The sequence below is a fragment of the Triturus cristatus genome, chromosome 2_2 (genome assembly GCF_964204655.1).
Source record: "Triturus cristatus chromosome 2_2, aTriCri1.1, whole genome shotgun sequence".
In the NCBI taxonomy this organism is placed as follows: Eukaryota; Metazoa; Chordata; class Amphibia; order Caudata; family Salamandridae; genus Triturus; species Triturus cristatus.
Genome location: NC_140582.1, coordinates 1,238,890,764 through 1,238,901,746, shown reverse-complemented (window position 1 = coordinate 1,238,901,746; position 10,983 = coordinate 1,238,890,764). Strand labels below are relative to the sequence as shown.

General features: G+C 45.2%; 1 long non-coding RNA gene across 2 annotated transcripts in view; it reads left to right on the top strand.

The window, feature by feature from the left end:
* The first annotated feature begins 2,049 nt into the window (after positions 1-2,049).
* LOC146863477 (uncharacterized) overlaps positions 2,050-10,983 on the top strand; it is a 199,702-nt gene continuing 190,768 nt past the window's right edge. For both annotated transcript variants that reach the window (XR_014978612.1, XR_014978613.1), the window contains exon 1: positions 2,050-2,222. This is a non-coding gene — a long non-coding RNA (uncharacterized LOC146863477). The remainder of the gene's footprint in view (positions 2,223-10,983) is intronic.

Here is a 10,983-nt window from a genome sequence, read left to right as displayed (position 1 = left end):
AGATATCAGTGCGAACAACAAAGCACCACCCTCTTTCCCTGACTCAGATTTAATTCCTCCTTGTGCCAACACACTGGAATCCTGGCCTGCTCTCTCAGTAGATAAACTGAAAGTGATTCTTAAGACCATCAAATCCGGTTCCCCCAGGGACCCTATTCCAATCAGAATCATTAAACAACTTTGTGATAGTTCCTTGGAAATCATTACAAACCTTCTGAACTCCTCTCTTGACCTTGCCATTGTCCCAGCCCTATGGAAACATGCCATGGTTACGCCTCTTCTAAAAAAACCTACTGCAAACCCGGAAATCCTTGCCAATTACAGACCCATATCCCTGCTCCCTGCGTTCTCCAAATGTTTGGAGAGGCACGTGCATTCTGTTCTATCTATTTTTGCTGAAGAAAATTCTCTTCTGCACCCCTCACAGTCAGGTTTCAGGGCCGCTTTTTCTACAGAAACCGCCCTGCTTGGAGTCACGGAGCACATTCGTAAGCTCCTTGATCAAGGTCAGACGGTCGCGCTCGTGCTATTAGATCTGAGTGCGGCCTTCGACACCATTTCCCACGAAACTCTTGTTAAGGTATTGTATAAAAACGGTGTACGCGGAAAGGCCTTGGATTGGATCCGGTCCTTCCTGGCAAATCGAACCTTCCAAATTACCTCTTCACGAGCCTCTTCGGATACCCTGTCGGCACCCCATGGAGTGCCTCAGGGGTCTATTCTTAGTCCTTTGTTTTTTAATTTATACCTTAGACCCCTGGCCGACCTTGTTGAACAATCTGGCCTCACTCTTATGAGCTATGCTGACGATTCCCAAATCATTTTTTCCCTATCCGAATCCTGTCCCAACTCCCCTTCTCCACTCAAAGCAGGACTCCTAAATATCCTGAATTGGATGACGAGAAATCAACTAAAACTCAACGGTGACAAGACAGAGATTCTGGTTCTGGGAAAACATCAAGATTTGTGGAATTCCGTACATTGGCCTGATCAGATGGGCGCTCTTCCTATCCCGGTGACTCATGTTCGAAATCTGGGATTTATTTTATATAACTCCCTCTCCATGAAACAACAGGCCAGCAAAGTTACTGGTCTATGTCTTACCATAGTCAAATGGTTGAGGAAAATCCTCTGGATGCTGCCTCTTTCCACGCAGAAGACCGTAGTCAATGCCCTCATAACATCGAGGCTTGACTACGGCAACATTCTGTATCTGGGCGCCAACAAATCAGTAGTTGGCCGACTACAACTTGTGCAAAACGCAGCAGTGCGTCTATTGTACAATATTCCTAAAAATTTCGGAGTCTCGAGTTACCGCCGGGAACTCCATTGGCTTAGGGTTGAAAACAGGATCCGCTTTAAAGCCCTGAACTTTATGTTCAGAATTAAAGCGGGCACGGCACCTAAATATCTTCTAGCCCTAGCCCACCCCTACACCCCCAAACGTAACCTTCGGTCGCAGTCGGCAGCCTTTTTCTGCGTGCCGAGATTCAAACGGGCGAGAATAGGTGGCAGATCTTTCGCCCATTTGGGACCATTCCTCTGGAACACGCTCCCTCCCTTCATCCGAAAGGAGGAAAATTATGCCAGGTTTAGAAAGCATGTTAAGACCTGGCTATTTGAACAATAAATCTCAATAGCCATTACCCTTTCTCCTGTCTTCTAACTAGCTGAGTCTAGGCGCCGGGAAACCCTTTTTGGGTAGCTGTTGCGCCCTACAAATTGAAAAAATAAATAAATAATAAAAAAAAACCACTCACAATCCCTTGTAAACTTTCATACACCAACTCTAACTTCCACACTACCATTCTCAAACCCATTGATACACCCATACCAGTACTTACACAGCCACTCATTGATTCATAGGTAGCCACCATCGAACCTGCTCTTCTCTGCTGAGAGGGAGAAGTGCCTGTCCCAGCTTGGCTCCGCTGAGGGACTTCAACTCCCACCAACCTTTGCGCCTGTCTTTCGTGCTTAATAGCGGGATGCACACGGGGACACGCCTAGGCAAAGCCCGGGCCCATTCACGCACGTCATCGCCTCCCCTCTAACATCATCTACTTTCGCATTCATTTGGAAGTACAATGGTGAAATGAAAGGCAAAGCCTTCTGAACCGGGAAGAGAAATTATTAATACCCTGGACTCCTTCATATTAAGAGCAGCCGATGTGCTCTCTAAGGAGATTGACCTTACGGAGCGTCGCCTCTCGTTGGAAGAGGTAAGACCTATTATTGCTGACTGTGTCCCTATTCTCTGTACCGGAGTGGATGTGTTAGAAGGTCTGTTACTCAGAATTCACCAGCCAGTATGTTGCCCTTGATTGAGATCTCTAAGACTATTGGGGTAGATAAGAGCCCTATAGAGGAGCCAAAATGTAAGAGAAAAAGAGGGAAGACTAAGAAAACTATTATATCTAAGTCAAGTAAAACATCCAAGACATCTACCACTACTCCTTTAGATGTGCCATCAGTCACACCACAGGGTGCACACTGTGATATTCTATCTAACACACACCCACTAAGCCAAGGAGATGATCCAGGTCAGAAAATGGAACAGATTCTCAAGTCATTTCTACACTCGCTCCTGAGCAAACTAGACAAAATAGAGGAGAGACTAAACCAATTATCCAATTTAAAATTGGCTTGTGACTGAATAGGGAGGGCGCAACATGAAAAAACGTATTACAGTCTTACCTACCGTCTGGTGGTTCTAATCATACCTCTGCTCCCGTTCCTGCTTTACATTAACAGCCTAAATTACAATATTCTTAACCCCCACCTAAAGAGAGACTAGGCGCTCTGATAGACAATCAAAGACACTTTGGCAATGTGATTACTGGAGGAATTTCTTCAAGGACCCACCTTGCCCCACAGATCTCCACTCCTCCAGAACCAGGGTCGTTAAATATCTTTCGAGTAGGGAGATCATCTGTTGCTAGAATTGTAGAGGGTAGTAATGGACGGGAAGCAAGGGGGATGGCTATTGACCAAGGCCATGGTCCTATCAATCTTGTAAGGGCAGAGGTATTAGGCAAGAGATTAGATTTACCTCCGGCAGTATGCCCTTTCGTAATTATTTTAGACAACACTCCTGTTTTGCGACTAGATCAACAAGAATCAACGACCCAAATGATGGATAAGTCTTGAGATTGGTTGTCTAAATTTTATACTGGTAGAGTCAAACTCTACAACCATATTATTATGGCTAGACAAGTGAAGTGGGTAGGTAATGGCCCAAAGTCCCAAGGGGGAGACTGCATAGTCGTAAACCTGAACAGTCAATGGTTGGTTGCGCATTTATTGAGCATACTTCTGAACACATCACATCTTAATAATCAGATTTTTGCATTACCACTGGGCTTTTTCTGTAAGCCCCAAAGGCCCAACGTAAGTTTGCAACCTAGTGTTAACCAACCCCCCCATTATCCTAATACCCACTAGGATGTAACGAATCCTTCATTTCCCATTAGAAATAGATTTGCACTTCTGAGTGACATCGGGATATGCGATTGACTAGCTTTACTATCTGATTTTTCAAGGTTGAGAGTCCCTTCAGACACACTGGAAATAATCTCATGGAATATAGCGGGCTACGATCGGTAAAAACCCAACTCCGATTGGTTATCTTTTGTATCAAATTTTTATACCCTTTGTTTCCAAGAAACATGGGAATATGCTCAGATCGCTCTTGATGGGTACTGTACCTTACAGACAAATGCAGTCCCCTCTAGAGCTGGCCACTCAAGTGGAGGAATTATTACTTAATAATAATAGCCAAAACAGCTAGGATCAAGATAATCACTTTTTTAAATATTTCACCTAGCTATCATATTCTTTTGTGTAAGGGCTGTAATGGAAGGGACTGGATTTAGATCAATTTTAATAATAATAATTCTGAAGGTAAGATGTAATCTGTACTGGATGCCGTGCACACACTATATTACATGATATATCCCACGCAATCCTCCATGTCATGTTTGCATATAGCTCCTTACCATGTTGTGTGTCATGCGCACGCTATATTCCATGATAAATCCCACACTACCATGTCGACGCGATTCACCTCGTCAATTAGAAGTTGCAGCAGCCAAGGCCTGTTAGTCACCAGTCCAGTAACTGTCCCCCTCAGTGCATTCACCAGCCTGAGGGATCCTCAAAGTACCTGCGAGCGATGCTGGAAACAGCCCAGTTCCTGTGAGCCTGCACCCACTTTCTAGTGGCATTGACTGTGTGGAAGCAGTAACTTGGGGACGACCGCCCCAACCGTGACAGATGGCCCTCACCACGCCTGTAGCTGAACGCCACCGGGGAAGACCGAATTCTGCATCCCAAGACCTCCGGCACCTCTGACCCAGGCAACCCAAAACTGCCTGCTGTGGCAGAGCCCTGGGACTTCCAAAACTCTGGGCAATCATGGTCCCCAAAATCTGTGGCGAAGTGGTGCTTCCATCGACCTGGATGGTAAAGGATATTGGTGATCTTACAAAATCCCATCTCAAACCCTTTGACAGAATATGTATATAAGCATTTATGTGTACTATGGATATATACCTATATATGTGTATTGCTTTGTATAAACATGTAGAATAATTATGTTTAAAAAAAAAACATTTTAAGTACAACATTTGAAAACCAGAATGTATCTAATGCATCTTTAATTTACATAGACTTACTTCCTTTATGCATCTATATACTTTCCATGTACTTGGATCTATATATTACTTCCCCCCCCAACAATAACAATCATATTCAATGCACTGCCCTATTTCTCACCCTATACCTCTATCAATATCTTTAATCTACATATACTTACTTCCTTTATGCATCGATATACTTTCCATGTACTTATGGATCTATATATATATTACTTTCCTCTAATTCAACATATCAATCAATCATGGGTATGTTAAGCGCAACTACTCAACCGTCTCAAGACGCTGGGGGGGCACAAGGTCCTGTCTATTAAGGAGGAGGTTTATCGAAGAGCAATGTTTTGAGGTCCCTCGTGAAGTTGGGGAGTGATGTCGTCTGTCTGAGGTGGAGTGGGAGGGAGTTCCAGGCTCTGGCCGCGGGGAAGGAGAAGGAGCGGCCTCTCGATCTGGTCTTACTGGCGTGGGGAACCATGGCGTAGGAGAGCTGGGCTGATCGTAGGGTCTTTTGGGGTGCATGGAATGTGAGTCAGCTATTCAGGTATGCTGGTCCAGTGTTGTGGAGGGTTTTGTGTGCATGGGTGAGAATCTTGAAGGTGATTCTTTCCTCGATGGGGAGCCAGTGGAGTGTGCGCAGGTGCTGTGTGATGTGGCAGTGTCGTGGCAGGTTGAGGATTAGTCTGGTGGTGGCGTTCTGGATGTTTTGAAGTTTGTAGGTGAGGTTTTTGTTGATTCCGGCATAGAGTGCGTTGCCGTAGTAAAGTCTGCTGGTGACGAGGGCGTGTGTGACGGTATTTCTGTGTTCGAGGGGGATCCATTTGAAGGTCTTGCGTACGAGTCAGAGGGTGTAGAAGCAGGAGGATGCAACAGAGTTGATCTGGCGATCCATTTTGAGTTTGGAGTCCAGGATGATTCCGAGATTGTGGGCGGGTCCGTGGGGGTGGGCGGGCTTCCGAGGGCTGGGGGCCACCAGGTGTATTTCCAGGCATCAGGGTCTGGGCCCATGATGAGTACTTCTGTTTTGTCCATGTTGAGTTGTAGGTAGCTGCTCTTCATCCATTTGGCGACTGCTTCCATGCCTTCTTGAAAGTTGTGTTTGGCTGAGTTGGGTATGTTGGATAGGGAGAGGATGAGCTGGGTGTCGTCTGCGTATAAAACAATGTTGAGTCTGTGGGTTCTCACGATGGGGGCGAGCGGAGCCATCTAGATGTTGAACAATGTGGGGCTGAGGGAGGATCCTTGGGGGATTCCAGAGGTGGTCGGTGTGGGGTCTGAGAGTAAGGGAGGGAGTCTGACCCACTGCATTCTGCTAGAGAGGAATAAGCAGATCCAGTCGAGGGCCTTGTCCCGGAGACCCTCGTCATCAAGTCTGCATGTTAGGGTGCGGTGAAAGACTGTGTCCAAGGCTGCTGAAAGGTCGAGGAGGATGAGGGCTACTGTCTCTCCTCTGTCCAGGAGGGAGTGGATGTCGTCTGTTGCGGCAACAAGGGCAGTTTCCGTGCTATGGCTCTTTCTGAAGCAGGATTGGGAGGAGTTGAGGATGTAGTACTCTTCGATGAAGGTGGCGAGTAGACAATTGATGGCTTCCTCGATGACTTTCACTGGGAACAGGAGCAGGGAGATGGATCTGTAGTTTTTGAGGTCGGTGGGGTCTGCTGAGGGCTTCTTCAGGAGGGGGTTGATCTCAGCGTGCTTCCAGTCATAGGGGAAGGAGGCATTTGTGAGGGAGCTGTTGATGGTGTGGTGAAGCATGGGGGCGATGTTGTCGGTGGCTCTGTTGAAGATGTGGTGGGGGCAGGGGTCTGTGGGGGCCCCGGAGTGGATTGACTTCATCATCTTCAGTGTGTCTTCGGTGGTGAGGGCTGTCCAGCTGTTGATCGTTGGCTTCAAGGTGTCGGGGTGGTTGGTGAGGGTTCTGTGTGTTGGCTGTCTTCGTCGAAGTTGTTGTAAATGTTCTTGATTTTGTGGTGGAAGAAGGTGCTGAGTTTGTCACAGAGGTCTTGGGAGGGAGGGATGTCTGTAGACTCGCTGATGGGTTGGCCGAACTCCTTGATGAAGCTGAAGAGTTCTTTGCTGTTGTGCGCGTGTGTGGAGATTCTGTCTTTGATCGCTTTCTTTTTTGTAATTCTGATGCGTTGCTGGTGGGCTTTGGTGGCGGCTCTTTAGTTGTTGTGTGCTTCTGTAGATTTGGAGTCCCTCCAGGCCTTTTTGAGGCGGCGGCATGTGCGTCTGGACTGTCGGAGTTCGGTGGTGAACCAGCTGGCTTTCCTGGCGTGTGTGTTGTTCTTCTTGAGGGGGTTATGGTGTTGGTGCAGTTGGAGATCTATTTGTTCAAGGTTTGGGCTGCAGTGTTGGGGTCTTTGTTGTCGGCAATGGTTGAGGTGGAGTTGCCAAGTGAGGTGGTGAGCTGGTCATATGTGATTTTAGTCCAATTTTTGCGTGGGAGCAGGTGCTGGGTTCTGTGGATGGTGGGTGTTCTGAAGGTGAAATGGATGCAGCAATGGTCTGTCCACGGGAGTTCGGTGGTGTAGCTGAAAGTGATGGTGTTTCCTGTGGTGAAGATGGGGCCGAGGGTGTGTCCTGCTGAGTGCGTAGGCTCGGTCACAATTTGGCAGAGTCCTATGTTGTGGAAATTGTCCAGGAGGAATGAGGCTTTAGGGTCTTGTTGGTTGTCGAGGTGGAAGTGGAGGTCTCCCAGCAAGGTGTAGTTGGTGGACGCGATGGAGTCAGTGAATGGTCCACAGGGTCCGGGGGGTCGGTAGATGAGGGTTCTCCGGAGGGTGGTGGTAGGGCTGGCCTCTATCTTGAAGTTTAGGTGTTCCATCAGGTCTGTGGACTCGTCAGAGAGTGTGCTCAGTCAGAGGGTGGATTTGCGACGATGGCGAATCCCCCTGGGAAGGTGGGTCGGTCCTTCCGGGAGAACTTATAACCTTGGGGAATGGTGATGGCATTGTCAGGTCCCGTATCCAATGCACTACCCTATTTCTCACCCTATACCTCTATCAATATCTTTAATCTACATATATACTACTTCCTTTATGCATCTATATACTTTCTATGTATTTATGGATCTATATATTTATCACTTTCCTCTAATTCAGCATATTCAATGCCCTATTTCTCACCCTATACCTCTCTCAAAATATCTTCTACCTCAACTCTCTGACTCATCTCAAACCTCTTTCTACTACTTATTCCAATGCACTACCTCAATCAATATGTCCTCTACATCCACACTTTCATTCATCCCAAACCCCATACCACCACTATGAGCCCCAAAATAACCCTTTCTAGACTCTCTCCTACCCTACCCCTCCTTGCACCATCTGACACCTCTTTTACTATACCGATCCCCAAAAACAAGCCTTTCTAAACTCTTCCCTCTGACGCTTCCCCTCCACATTCCTTTTTGCTTATCCCAACCCTCCTACTACTTCTATGAGTTCCCCAAAAAATAAAAGTCTAAATCATTCACTCCACTATTCTTTTCAATCAAAATAACAGACTAACATGTTCACTTCTTAAATTTCATATTTCACTATACTAATTCACCACTAATCCTTTATGGGTTCCAGGGTAGCGTGCTATTTGCCAGAAAAAGTGCTTCAGCGCCTCATCAGGAGCACTATATAAATGCAAACTTTTTTTCCCGCTTCTATCCCTCCGCTACCTTTCTCTATCCAAATAACTGAATAACATATCTATCACTCAAATTACTTTTATATTTCACTATACTACTTCACCACTAATCCTTTATGGGTTCCGTAGTAGCGTGCTACTCACCCAAAAAAGCACTTCAACACCCCATCAGGGGTAACAAGCGCCATATGTATATATGTATGAAAATCTTTTTCCCTCTTCTATCCCTCCGCTACCCTTCTCAATCCAAATAACTGACTAACATATCGACCACTCAAATTACTTTCATACTTCACTATACTAATTCACAACTAATCCTTTATGGGTTCCGGAGTAGTGTGCTACTCGCCGAAAAAGCGCTTCGACGCCTCATCAGGGGTAGTGAGCGCTTTATAAATGCAATTACAATACAATACAATACATAATATGGTTGGGTGACTTCAATGCCCATAGTTGTAGCGAGGCTGATACTATAGTTTGTGGCCTGACTAATAATCATGGGGATTTTGTCCACCACTTTAGGCATTATGATATGGTAAAGCATTAAACAGACAACTCATAATTAATAATCTTGAGTTAATAAATCCAGTGGATACCAAAACGGGTCTATTAGTCCCTACGTTTTCCTTTCAGCTATGCAGTTCCACGATTGACTATATTTTGGTTTCTGAACCCACAAGAGTCAAGTTCTCTCATATCGATACTAAATTCCTTGCTTTCAGTGACCACTCAGCTATTACATTTCAGATGGAGTGGGGTCATGGTAGAAATTGCAAAACAAAGTGGAGTGATAAAACCTTTCATCGCAAGTAAAAATGGGGTTGTATTGAAATGGGGCAAGATTGATACCCCTTTGCTTATGCATATTGTTGTCACTAAGACACTCCATGAAATTTCTACTTGTCTAGATCCATATCCTAATAATATGGAAATCCCATTAGCCTTTGAAAAGATCCCAAGCAAAATTAATTGTATTCTATCTCGGACGAGTGCTCGGCAGGCTCACAGAGAGGTATGTTGCTTTGACGAGGCCTTTAGTGAGGCTCTAAAGAACCTTCATTCTGCTCTGAGAGCAAAACCGAGGGACATGGTCTTGGTGAAAATGTCGCGCCTCTTATAAAGAAGCTCGCACCAACAGGATGAGGATTCTAAAGCAAGAAGCTTGGGATCGGTTGCAACAAACAGCAATAACAAAAAATAGTAGGGATTTCTGGAGCGTAATTGATGCCCCGTTCCTGAAGGAGGAACGAGAGACTACTTTGAACTTGCATGTGAGAGTGGAGGCATGGTTGGCATATTTTGAAGAAGTCTTTGGGAACCCGGGAGTGAATCTTATGTGTCATCTGGTCTTTCGTCACCTGCCCTTGGCACCTCATAATCATTTAGCCTGGCTGAAATGAAATTTGCCCTGAATCAGTGTATCACCCTGAAGGCATCAGGTCCCTATGAGGTCCCTATTGATTACTTTTTAACTGACCAGGTGCTATGGGCCCCATTATTAACCAATGTTTTTAATGTTCTAGCCTAAACGGGAGTTCCTCCTTCTTCAAAAAGACTTACAACATTTCAATATACAAAAAGGGGGACAAGGCTACCCCAAAAAACTATAGACCCATATCACTTTTGGATAGCACAGTAAAATTAATGGGTTGTCTACTCCTGAACAGACTAGAATCTTGGGCTCAGGAAAGGAACATACTGTTGTGATCAATATGGTTTTAGAAAAGGAATGGGCACAGTTGATCAGTGTTTTAACTTAAATTTGTTAATCACAAAGTATACTGCGGCTAGCGAAGGCCATCTGTATATGGCATTTATGGACTTATCAGCCTCCTTCGATTGTGTGGTTCATGTAAAACTTTGGTCATTAATGGAAGACATGGGCATAGATGGGTCCAGAATTAACTTCATCCGTGAGATGTATTCAGCTGATTCAGTGTGTGTCTGTTATGGGAGACAGGGTTAATGTACAAGACATTTTGGGATTACCCGTGGTGTGAGACAGGGGTTAGTTCTTGACCCCTTTTCATTTTCTTTATATACTAAAGCTGTGGAAGTTGAGTTGATTGGATCCCCGCAAAAAGTCCCTTTTGTTGGTTTATCTCCTGTCCCGATACTCCTATATGCGGACAATGCGGTGTTACTGGCCTGGTCCGGCAATGCATTGCAGGGCCTAATAGGAACCTATAGTAAGTTTATGCATAACTTGGATCTCAGGGTAAATAAATCCAAGTCATATGTGCTGGCGGCAGAACCCAGATTTAAAAAACAACCAAGATTAACCATTGAAGGGAGAAAATTGGAGGCGGTGGACACCTGTTCCTATCTAGAAATTATTTTTGATTAAAAAAATACATGGCAAAACATGGTGGCGAACAGAGGTCTCCTAATGGAAAGACGTATAGGAGCCCTGTTTGGATTCATAAAGAAGCTTGGTTCTAAACCCATAGAAATAGTAAAAAAGATCTATTAGGCAAGATTGATATATGTTGCCACATATGGGGCAGCTGTATGGGGAATAGCTAATACATCTACTCTCCAACGAATTGAGGGCAGCTTTTTAAAAAGGTTAGCTGGTGACCCTCCTTTGTGTTCCATCTACCACTGCCGTTCTGAACTGGATGTACCTTATATCTCAGATAAGATTAGTTCAGCTCCGATTCTACTATGGATTTCAATCTGGAAAAGAGAA